The sequence below is a fragment of the Urocampus carinirostris genome, chromosome 1 (genome assembly GCF_059441175.1).
Source record: "Urocampus carinirostris isolate Australia breed hairy pipefish chromosome 1, RoL_Ucar_1.0, whole genome shotgun sequence".
Classification (NCBI taxonomy): Eukaryota; Metazoa; Chordata; class Actinopteri; order Syngnathiformes; family Syngnathidae; genus Urocampus; species Urocampus carinirostris.
The window spans coordinates 62,714,354-62,725,450 of NC_142349.1; the positions used below are offsets into that span (position 1 = coordinate 62,714,354).

General features: G+C 36.0%; 1 protein-coding gene across 1 annotated transcript in view; it reads right to left on the minus strand.

The window, feature by feature from the left end:
- Window positions 1-7,597: 7,597 nt before the first annotated feature.
- Window positions 7,598-11,097, minus strand: part of pth1r (parathyroid hormone 1 receptor) — a 69,952-nt gene continuing 66,452 nt past the window's right edge. The window contains exon 12 of the mRNA XM_088348013.1: window positions 7,598-9,758. The gene's annotated coding sequence lies outside the window, so the exon portion shown is untranslated. The remainder of the gene's footprint in view (window positions 9,759-11,097) is intronic.

Genomic DNA, 11,097 nt, shown 5'->3' on the forward strand with positions numbered 1-11,097 from the left:
TAGAAAAAAGCCAGAAAAAAGAAAAGAAAGAAATGTAGGAAAAAAGTAAATAGAGAACAAAAAAAAAAGGAACAGCTCGGAAAAAAATAAACACAATGAGATTTTTTTAAAGGAATTTAAAAAAAAGTAGAAAAAAAAACACGTAAAAAAGAAGAAAAAGTTTGTGTTGCATTCAAATAATTTCCAATGATATCAAGTGAATCTTGTTGCCAGCATTGTACTTCCACTAAAAAATGTGATTAAGTACAGTTCTGTATCTTACAACCGACTAAATAAGCCCCCAAAAATGTTAAAATTATGCGACAAAATATATCAGGAAATAAAAAGAAATGGATATCTTGTGAAAAAAATGTAAGAACAAACGACGTTTGTGTGTGTACATGAGTCAATTCATTCAAAAGAGAAAAATCATTTTGCATTGCCGGAAACTCGGCAAAATGTAACTTGATGTCAAGTTTTGGACATGTTTGATAATGAATTATCTTGCCACACTTGGGATTATGGTTGCTCACTGTTGTTTCAAGCGTTGCTCACCAACTTTGTGTGAACGCTCAGACCCGTGGAAAATTACAGGGAACATTGGTTCTGGCAAAGTTGGCACCAGTCCATTTCTTAATGTTGTCGGCCCAGTTCTTCTTCTGCACCCTTGGACTGTGCCCTGGAGAATTATCTTGGCCAGTCCTAATGATCCTGTGATAGACAACACCACTGAAGTTTTCGTATGCAGAGAGAAGCAACCTCGGCTCACACCGACTGTGGTTTGAAACCACGCTCCAATGGTGCCATTGATCAGTACCACACTTTTGGCATTGGCGTCCAGCTGTTCAGGGTCTGAACTAGTTTCTGGCTCATCTTGTACTTACGCATGGTAGCCCTCAGGGCAGCTTGCCATATAGTCAAACGCCTTTATTGAATTCACAAAGACGCGATAGAGATTTCTCTGGTGTTGATGAAACTTCTCACATAGGATTCGCAGATTAAAAGTCTGTTCTGTGGTGCTCATTCCTTTCCCGAAACCTGTTCTTCGGCAAGGATGTTTTCAGCCTGTGGTTTCAGTATGTTCAATAGGACCTTCAGCATAACTTTTCTTTAATTAGCTTTCTACCATTTCGTATGCGTCTGTCTATTCCTGGAACAGTTCCATTCTTCAGTGAGTTAATTATTGCATTTACTTCTTGTTGGAGAAAGAAAACATGTAACTTTCTCCTGGACCTTAATTGTTGAGGACCTCAGTGTCTCACTGTGTCGGGAGGTTGTAGAGTTTGGGGCAGTAGTCTGTCCAGCTATTCATGATGTCTTTTTCTGCTGTTTGGTTATTCCCTGCTTCATCCTGAATGCTGGTGACTTTAGTGTAGTTAAAAATGCCTTTTTAACAAAAATGGCAAATGGAAGATAATTTATATCATTTTCAAGAATATTTTTTTACATTAAAATTGTTTTTTTTTACTAAACCAATAAAGATACTTAAAAAAGGAAACATCTTTCATAGCAGACAATTTTACTTGTTTGATTTTTCAGTATTTTTTATTATTTTACTAGAAACGGTTTTAGAAAAAATAGTAAAAAAGGAAAATTGTAAAGTGCCTTGCAAAATGATTAACAACTACAACTTTTCCATATCTTGGAACAGAAATATGTTCCTTTTCTTCCTTACAAAACAGTTAAAGTTCCATAAGGTTTGATGGTTTTAGTTTTTGCACTGCTTTTTTCAGATCTTTCCGCAAATGCTCTATAGGATTGAGTGGTGGACTATGTTATAACATTATAACACCCTAATATTGTTAGCTTTAAACCTTTCAATTGTAGATATTGCTTTATGTTTAGGGTTGTTGTCCTGTTGGAAGGTGAACCTGCGCCCCATCTTTGGTAAACTCAAACAGATTTCTGCCCAAATCGCACAGTATTTGGCTCCATTCATCTTCCCATCAACTCTAACGCTCTTCTCAATCTCTGTTGAAGAAAAAGCAACGCCAGAGCATGATGCTGCCACCACCATGTTCAACGGTGGGGATGGTGTTTTCAGGGTGATGTGCAGTGTTTCTTTTAGACCAAATAAAACACTTTGGGCACTCAGCCCAAAATGTTTGATTTTGGTCTCATCTGACCATGGCAAGCTATTTGTGTCTCCCATTTGGCTTTACAGGCCTTTTATGGTATTCCTACAGAAAGGGTTTTCTCCTTGCCAATCTTGGATGGAGGGCATATTTTGCAGCGTATGACTAGTAGTTATCTTATGCACACATTGCCCCACCTCTGCTGTGTATGCCTGCAGGTCATCCAATGTGATAATGTACCACTTGGTTGCTTCTCTTATTAGTTTTCTCCTTGTTTAAAGGAATGGCCAGATCTTGTTAAGTTTTTTAGCGGTTTTATGCTCTCTCCATTTTGATATTGCTCGCACTGTGCTCTGGGAGATGTGTAAATGTTGCAAAATCTTTTTATATCCCATTCCTGCCTGTACTTTTGCTAGGCATGGGTGTTTCTACTAAGGAACACGAGGCAAAGTTGATGGCTGGTGTTTCAAATAAGAAACTCTAATTTTGGAAGTCAGTAAAATGTCAAATAAAAACTTTGTTAAAATATTAGACAATTTTACTCATTTTTAGGATTGATTTTCTATGAAAAGTTAAAAGAAACTAAAATATAATGCAGATAAAAGTTATTCTTTTTTTAAACTGGAAAATAATGGGAAAAGTCAGTTTTACGTAGAAAAATTACAATTATACTTACCTTACTACACCTTCTTATTTATTTTGTAGCTGTACTTGAAGTGTATGGACGTTTGAATAACAGAACATGTTGATAATTTCACAGGGCAATAGACATGGAAAGTTGGGACCAAACAATCTTGAGTAAACTACCGTATTTTCCGCACTATAAGGCGCACCTAAAAGTCTTATTTTTTTTCAAAAGCTGACCATGCGCCTTATAATACAGTAAGTACAATCAATATTAAGTCGCAAAGTCTTGCAACTAATGCAAAGCAGCCGCCGACTTAATTTTCCCCCGAAGGCGAAGTAGTCCGCGGTGTATGCTGGGATTTATATACCGGCGTTTCATTGGCTAACCAATGTGTCAATCATCATTTGAATCGATCACTATTGGCTAAAGTTATTCGGAGGTAAAGGGGGGGGATCCTTTTTATCATTTACAGGCTCGCATAGGCTAAAGGGGCAAAACAAACCCTGCAATTGGCCGAAAAAGATGTGTCAATCATCAGTTGAATTGATCACTATTGGCTAAAGTTATTCGGAGGTAAAGGGGGCGGATCCTTTTTATCATTTACAGGCTCGCATAGGCTAAAGGGGCAAAACAAAGCCTGCAAATGGCTGAAAAAGATTTGTCAATCATCAGTTGAATCGATCACTATTGGCTAAAGTTATTCGGAGGTAAAGTGGGCGGATCCTTTTTATCATTTACAGGCTCGCATAGGCAAAAGGGGCAAAACAAAGCCTGCAATTGGGAGAAAAAGATGAATGTGAATAGCATGTTGGGTTGACGGCACAGAGAAAACAGTATTTTACTATTCTGTACTGTATTTGTAAATATTTTACTCTCCTGGATTTACTACACTCACGGATATAAGAGGACCATGGTTGCACATTATTATTGAACACAACGACTTCGGTGAGCTACTCCGGCTACATATTTTCCCAGTATCTTGTTTCAGAGTGATATCGATGTTTCTGTGATGGGTCCTTTTTTAAAATTAAACTCAATTCCAAGTGTTTATTGTCATATGCACAGTAAAGTTGCGAGCGAAAAAGAAAATAGAAACTAAGGAATGGTTGGCATTTCTTGAATGCCAAGACTTTAACCTTCCGAATGATATTTGCAACGATGCATTTGAGTGATTGGTGACATCGTACAGACACTGTTTCCGTACATGTCTGAGACACAAATTTGCTTCTTTGCGAGCTTTCGGAATGTTAAGGGGGTAATAAGTTTGACTGAACTATCTGACTGTTTTGTCAACGTTCCCATTGTAGTGCTTTATAATCCGGTGCGCCTTATGTATGGAAGATATAGGACCAAAAACTATTTTTTGTGGGTGCGCCCTACAACCGCTACATAAACACGATCATTTTTTGTTGGCCATAACTGTTGAGTAAATCGCAGTAAATTTTTGATTTCCTGCCCAGACTATAAGAGAATAGTTTCGAGCATTTTTCATCGAAGGGTCCCAGCGTCTTTTAAGCTAAAAGTTTTTTTTTTTTTTTTTTTTTTTTGTGATTATAGTGAAAAGTTACCGGTTGAATATTGTGTTTTTAAAATAAAAACTTAACAAGTTATTACTATTTTATTACAATGTTATTACCAGATTATAACTATTAGAACATTTGGTCATAATAGGCTCAGTCATCTACCAAAACATCATGCCAGTTCGAAATTTTCTAGAAAATCACACTTAACCCATCACTGGTAAGCTATTTTCAGCACAAGTTTGCAGGCCTTAAGGGGATCTTCGGGGTTATCCGGTGCCCTCGGGCCCCACGTTGGGGACCACTTACTACAGGTTTTTTTGTAGAAATTCAACACTCAGATCCACTAAATAATTCAGAAAAAAATTGCCGCAAAAAAGGTCAGGAAACAAGAAAACTAGCACATTTATTGTCTTATTCACAAGCCATATTTTCGACACGTATCTATGTACACCCGGTCCCTCATCTCCATGGCAACAAGTTTCAAATTCCCTTAAAACGTTCAGATCCGTATGCTAACGGTCCGCCGAACACAATCATTTGACACGATACAATCGAAACTTTATTTTCCTTTTAATAAAGATAAGAATATCGATAGCAATAAAGTGCTCAAATACCATCCTATTCTCCTGATCTTTATTTTTGATTAAGCAAAGTCCGTCGCCGTGACATTTTAATTAAAGATGCCGAGACAATTGTGGTTTTTCTTTTTTTTTTTTTTGCATGCCTCCGATAAAGCCGGATTGCATCTTGACGACAGTAGCCCACAGTCCATGAAGAGGATTAGGAAGGAATTTGCTTGTACTCTGATGGAATAAAATATACAATTTTAGCTTAAAGTCAAAAGGAAACAAACAAAAACATGGGGGAGAAAATGGAGAAAGACCAGGAGTTCTGGCTACAGTTTATTTAGGAATTTCATTTTTTTGTAGCCTAATTTTCAACCCTCTCCATGAAAACTCATTTTAATTAAGGTAAATTAGGTAAATCAAAAACGTTTAAGTTCAAAAGCCATTCTTTAGCATGAAGGGGCTGCCAGTTTGATTTGCACTATAAATAACACATTATGTTATTACTATGTAATTAATATTATCACCACGTTGTTGTTATTCAAAGTCGGGTAAATTGTTCCTACTATGTTATTATTAAGTTATTTGGAGTTTGAATTTTTGGGGTGATCAAATTCAAAGGTTATTTATTTAGTATCGTTTCTATTTTTAATGCAAAATTTCACGCAAATACACCTTGGAATTCAGAATCAGACTTTGATTTTTTGGGGTGCGTGCTCAAATTTTATTTATTTTATTATTATTGAATCAAAATTAAAAATGCAGGTATTTATTTACTTGTTATTTTTTCCCAATTGCAGCATACATGCAAAAATACACCTTTAAATTCAGATTTAGTTTGATTTTGTTGTAGGTGATTTGATTTAAAGGTAGTTTCATTCTAAAATATTTTTTACAAGTAATGCATAATGTGACGATTTAATTAAGATTTTATTTTTTTGGGGTGATCGAGTTCAAATGTGTTTTTGATTTATTTATTGTTATTATTATTATTTATTTGTGTATTCATTTATTTATTAACTTATGTACTCATTATTTATCATTTATTACTTACATTTTTTTGAAAATTTCATGTGAAAATACACCTTGAAATTCAAATTCAAATCAGATTTTTTTTTGTGCGCACATTTAAACCCTTTTATGTATTTCTTAATTATTATTCATTGGAAATTTCATGCAAAAAAACACCTTAAAATTCAGATTCAGACTGAGATTTTTTTATTCATTATTATTATTTTTGTTACCGACGCAACATTTCAAACAAAAATATGCATTGAAATTCAGATTCAGGGTTTGATTTAAAAAAAAAATCAAATTTATATGTACGTTTATTTTTATAACTGATGCAAAAACTCACCTTTCCGTTCAGATTGAGTTCGATTTTAGGGGGCATACGTATTTATTTTTTTTGTATTACCGTTGCAAAATTTTAAGCAAAAATATACCTTTTTATTCAAATTTACGTCTTATTTTTTGTGATCAAACGCAAGTATAGTTATTTAGTCATAATTATTTTCATTTGTATAAATCACACAACTGAGCATTAATTGCAGAAAATGCCAGTAAAATCTGCAGAGAACATGTTGTTTTACTTCATTACCGGGTGGCCGGACGTGCACCTCAGCATTGAGCAAAAACAAAAAAAAAAGAGGAAAAAACATCTCAACAGTGCAAGAACGAAACTGCCTTGCTACAAAGAGAAAACGCTGGTCCTTTCCAACCCTATCATTTATTTTCTATGACGAGGTCCAAGCTTATAGCAAAGAATTGCCCAGCAAAAAAAAACATAACAACAAGAGCACATTTCCTAACCGCAGGCCAACATTTTTCCCGATGCTTGAAAAAAATAAATAAACACATCGCCTGTTTAGGTATGCACGTAAAATTTAGAAATGCTGTTTTTTTGTTGTTGTTTTTTTTTTTATGTACAAACATGATCCACAACAAAATATATACATGCAAACACAAAACATCGATTTGTACAGAGCTGTGGGGCTGCCAACAGAGTCCAAATTAACCGCTGAGAAATACATGTCAACGCATTGAAAGTAAGTTCATTGGAAATGCATTTGAAGCAATTTTTTGTTGTGCTGTTAAAGTTAAAGCTTTAAAGATGCGCCTACTCTTGAGTTAACTTTAATTCTTGAGATATAGCTGCTTTAACAAATATAAAGCTGCCTTAACTGAGTTAAAGTTGTCTTAACTTTTGAGTTAAAGTTGATCTGACTCGAGTTAAAGATGCATTAACTCTTAAGTGAAAGCTCATTTTACTTTTCTGTTATTGCTCGAGCTGCTTTAACGCTTGAGTTAAACACCAACTCTTGAGTTAAAGCAGGATTAAAGTTGTCTAAATTGCCTTACATCTTGAGTTAAAGGTGACCTAAGTAGAGTCAAATATGCAATAACCCTTGTGTTAAAGCTCCTTGTACTCTTCTAGTAAGGCTAAATCTGCTTGAACTCTTGAGCTAATCTATTGAGGTAAAGTTAGCAAATTTTGACTCCTGAATTCAAGCTGCCCTAACTCTTTGGTTCAAACTGATTAAAATAGCGTTTTTTGGGGCGGCAGTAGCTCAGGAGGTAGAGCGATCGTTTTAGGATTAAGGGATCCCAGTTCGAATCCCGGCTTGTCCGTGTTACATGTCGAAGTGTCCTTGGGTAAGACATTGAACCCCCAATTACCCCCAATAAGCAGGTTAGCGCCTTACATGGCTGCACAGATCACAGCCGCTATTGGGAAATGTGAAGCACAATGTAAAGCGCTTTGGGAAGTCATTGACTTGAAAAGCGCTATATAAATGCAGATCATTTCATTTCATTTCATAAAACCGCGTTATTCCTTGAGTTATAACTCTTTGAATTCTTCTGCTAAAACTAAAGCTGCTTTAACTCGTTAGTAAATGACTTGACTTGACTTGACTTGACTAGTTAAACTATAACTCTTATGTTATTATTATTATTATTATTATTATGTCATGCAGGTTCAGAGCTTTGTCTCAAAGTTAAAACTTTATTTTTTTAAAGCAGAAACTGTTTTGAAATTAACACCAGTTAAATGTAATCTCAAGTGTTAGCTTTAGCACTTGTTTAACTCGAATTTAGTTAACTCAAGCGTTAAAGAAATGTTAGTGCTTTAAAGTATTTTCACTGATCTCAAATACACATTTAAGCACTTTCACTCCCCAATTTTTTTACAATAAATCAGTTAATCAATTGAATTATCATTTCTGTCTGAAATGAATCAAAGTTGTTTCAAGTCTTGATTTAAAGCAGTTCTACCTTCAGTTAAACTTGATCTCAAGTGTTAGCTCTAGAGCAGGTTTAACTCAAATTTAACTCACGAGTTAAAGAAGTGCTAGAGCTTTATTTGATGGATGACAACAGAAACCTTTTCCTGATGCTAATTACTTATATCAAAGTCTGCCACTATCTATTTGTAACTGTTTTTTTACAACTTAATCGATCAATTAATCAATTGATCTATTATCTCAAAAGCCATTTTAAATACGTCTTTGTTACTTTAACTCTTGAGTTAAAGCTGCTTTAAACTTTGACTCTAGTCAAACTTTTTTCAAGTGTTAGCTTTTAAGCATATTGAACCCATGTTTAACTCAAGAGTTAAATCAGATTAAAAACTTTACATTTGACAGAAAAACCATTTTCCCTGATGTCAAGTACATATTTAAAGCTCTTTCACTATCTGTTTTTAACCAATTTTTTTTACAACGTAACCAATCAACTTAGCAATTAATTTACAATTTCAAAAGCCATTTGCAATTAGCCAATTACTTAAAAGTTAAAGCAGCAGAAACTCTTTGTTTAAACCTAAAGCATCTTTAACTCGAGTTAAACTTTATGAAGTGAGAGCTTGAGAGCGACTTTAATTTAAGAATAAAACCAGGATTAGAGCTTTAACTCAGATTAAAAGCTTATTTAACAGCAGTTAAAGAAATAGTTTTCTCCTTATGACAATTTCTCAGTTAAAGTTCATATCTAAAGCTATTTGAAACAAGTCATAGTTGTTTTAACTCTTGAGTTAAAGCTGTTTCAGTGCTTCTATTAAACCTAAACGTTTTTGAGTTTCATTTAACTTTAACTCAAGTGTTAGCTTTATAGCGTGTTTAACCAGAACTTCACTGATGAGTTAAAGTAATTTTAGAGCTTAATTCAAGAGTTAAAGCAGAATTAGAGCTTTAACTCAGTTTCAAAGCTTTACATTTATTGTTTAACAGCTAGATGTCAATTACACATTTAAAACACGTTCAGTATCTGTTTTAAACATTTTTTTACAGCTTAATCGATCAATTAATTGATTGATTTACAATTTTAAAATTTCTTTGAAATTAGCAACAAAATTAAAGAGAAGCTTGGACTCTGCTGTTAAACCGTAAGCATCTTTAACTCGGGTTAAACTTCATCTTAAGTGTGAGCTGTAAAGCATCTTTAACTCAAATTTACCTTAAAAGTTAAAGTTAAGTTAAAGCTTTAACTGGACGGTTAAAGCAACTTTAGAGCTTTAACTCAGATTCAAAGCTTCATGGTTTATTTGGAAAGCGTAACCATTACACAATTAATCGATTTACTTAGCATTTCAAACATCATTCCCAGTCCATAATGCTTCCCCCACAATGGCATTCCCACGCTTATTTTGCAACATTAGCTCACAATTGGAATGGCGTTTGTAAACAACGTGACTTTTATACACACCTTGAAAGCAGCATCTAAAGCACAGCGTCAGCTACAGAGAAACTTACGACACTCATGGAGAGGCTTCCAGGAAGTCCGGCGACATTCTTTCAAAATAAAACAGTTCGCTCTCGAGCAAGATTCGCTAAATGCTTTCAATGTCTTTCATCGTAAAAAAAACAAAAGCTTCCTCGAAGTACCTGAGTTCCTTCCATTGATGAGAACTGTTTCCGAAAACTACTTGCGAAAGAAATGAATCTTCACGCTTGTCCGTGAGATCGATTAAGGCTGTTTCTCAGAAATTCTTGACGATTAAAAGAATAAAAGAATTTAAAAACAAATCATGGCAGTGGAAGTAAAAGAATAAAAAAGTAATTTAAAAAAGTGCCAGTTTTTTAGACTGATGCAAGAGAGAATAATTTTGGGCAGCTTTTGTCAAAAGGCTCGTAAACCTGAACCAGAACAGGATCAGGACCCAAACGCGTAATGTTCTCACACAAGCCTTTTATTGTACGGGATATGGGGAGTCAAGCACGTTAGACAGCGGTCTGGCGTGGAAAGACAGGAAGCCAGAGACCGACCAGATTGATTCCAGGTGCCCGAGCTGATATCGGACAGATGGGGTCGATACCGGACAGGACGGGACAGACAGACAGGATAGATAATGAAACAGGATATCAAAAATAAGAAAGGACAAACAAGGCGGGAACGAAAACTGGAGAGAATAATAAACGGGACAAAAATAGACGGGAACGAAACTGGAAAACGATATTAAACAGGACAAAGATAAACGAGAACAATACTGTACTGGAAATACCAACAGTAAAACAGGACTGAGTCAGAACCAACGTCTTGCGGGGAAGAGGTTTGTTGCCAGACTGACAAAGTAAGAGAGAGCGCTCTGAGCTTTAAAAGACGGAAAGCCAATCTGTTAATGGGCCGCAGCTGGCGCCACACGGGCAGGGCCAATTGGGCGCCATGGCAACCGTGACACCTGTCACATTTTTTTAAAACCCACATTCCTGACATTGCTGGCATTCCAAGGATATGACGTCATCGCAACCCCAATACTCCGGGCATACTGTGTATTCCAAAGTAATGACATCACCCCAACCCCAACATTCCTGGCATTCCAAAGAGATGACGTCACCACCACCCCAACACTACTTCATTATTTTTTTATGAATTATGACCTGCGTCATTAATGGAATTATAAGATACTTTCTGGGGAAGAAAATGATAGTTTTCTCCATGTTTGGATCGCGTGTCCGCGGCACAGTTCTGCGGTCTTAGGATCAAATCCAGCTACCAGCCTTCCTTTGTGGAGTTTGCATGTTCTCCCCATGCTTGCTTGGGTTTCCTCGCACATTCCAAAAACATGCATGTCATGTTAATTGGCCGAGCCTTTTTCGACCCTGACTCCCACCTGTTTTTTGATCCTGTCTGTCCCCCGGCTTCGACCCGCTTTTGATCCTGACCATGTCTACTCTCCTTTTCTGGCTTACGACTCGCTTCCGACCCCGACCACGTTTTTGCTCTCCTGTCCCGGCTACTGACCCGTTTCCGTTCCCGACACCGCCATCGCTCGCCGTGTTCAGAGCAACCTGCTTCCCACGTTCTGCGACACTCTTTCCTCCAATAAA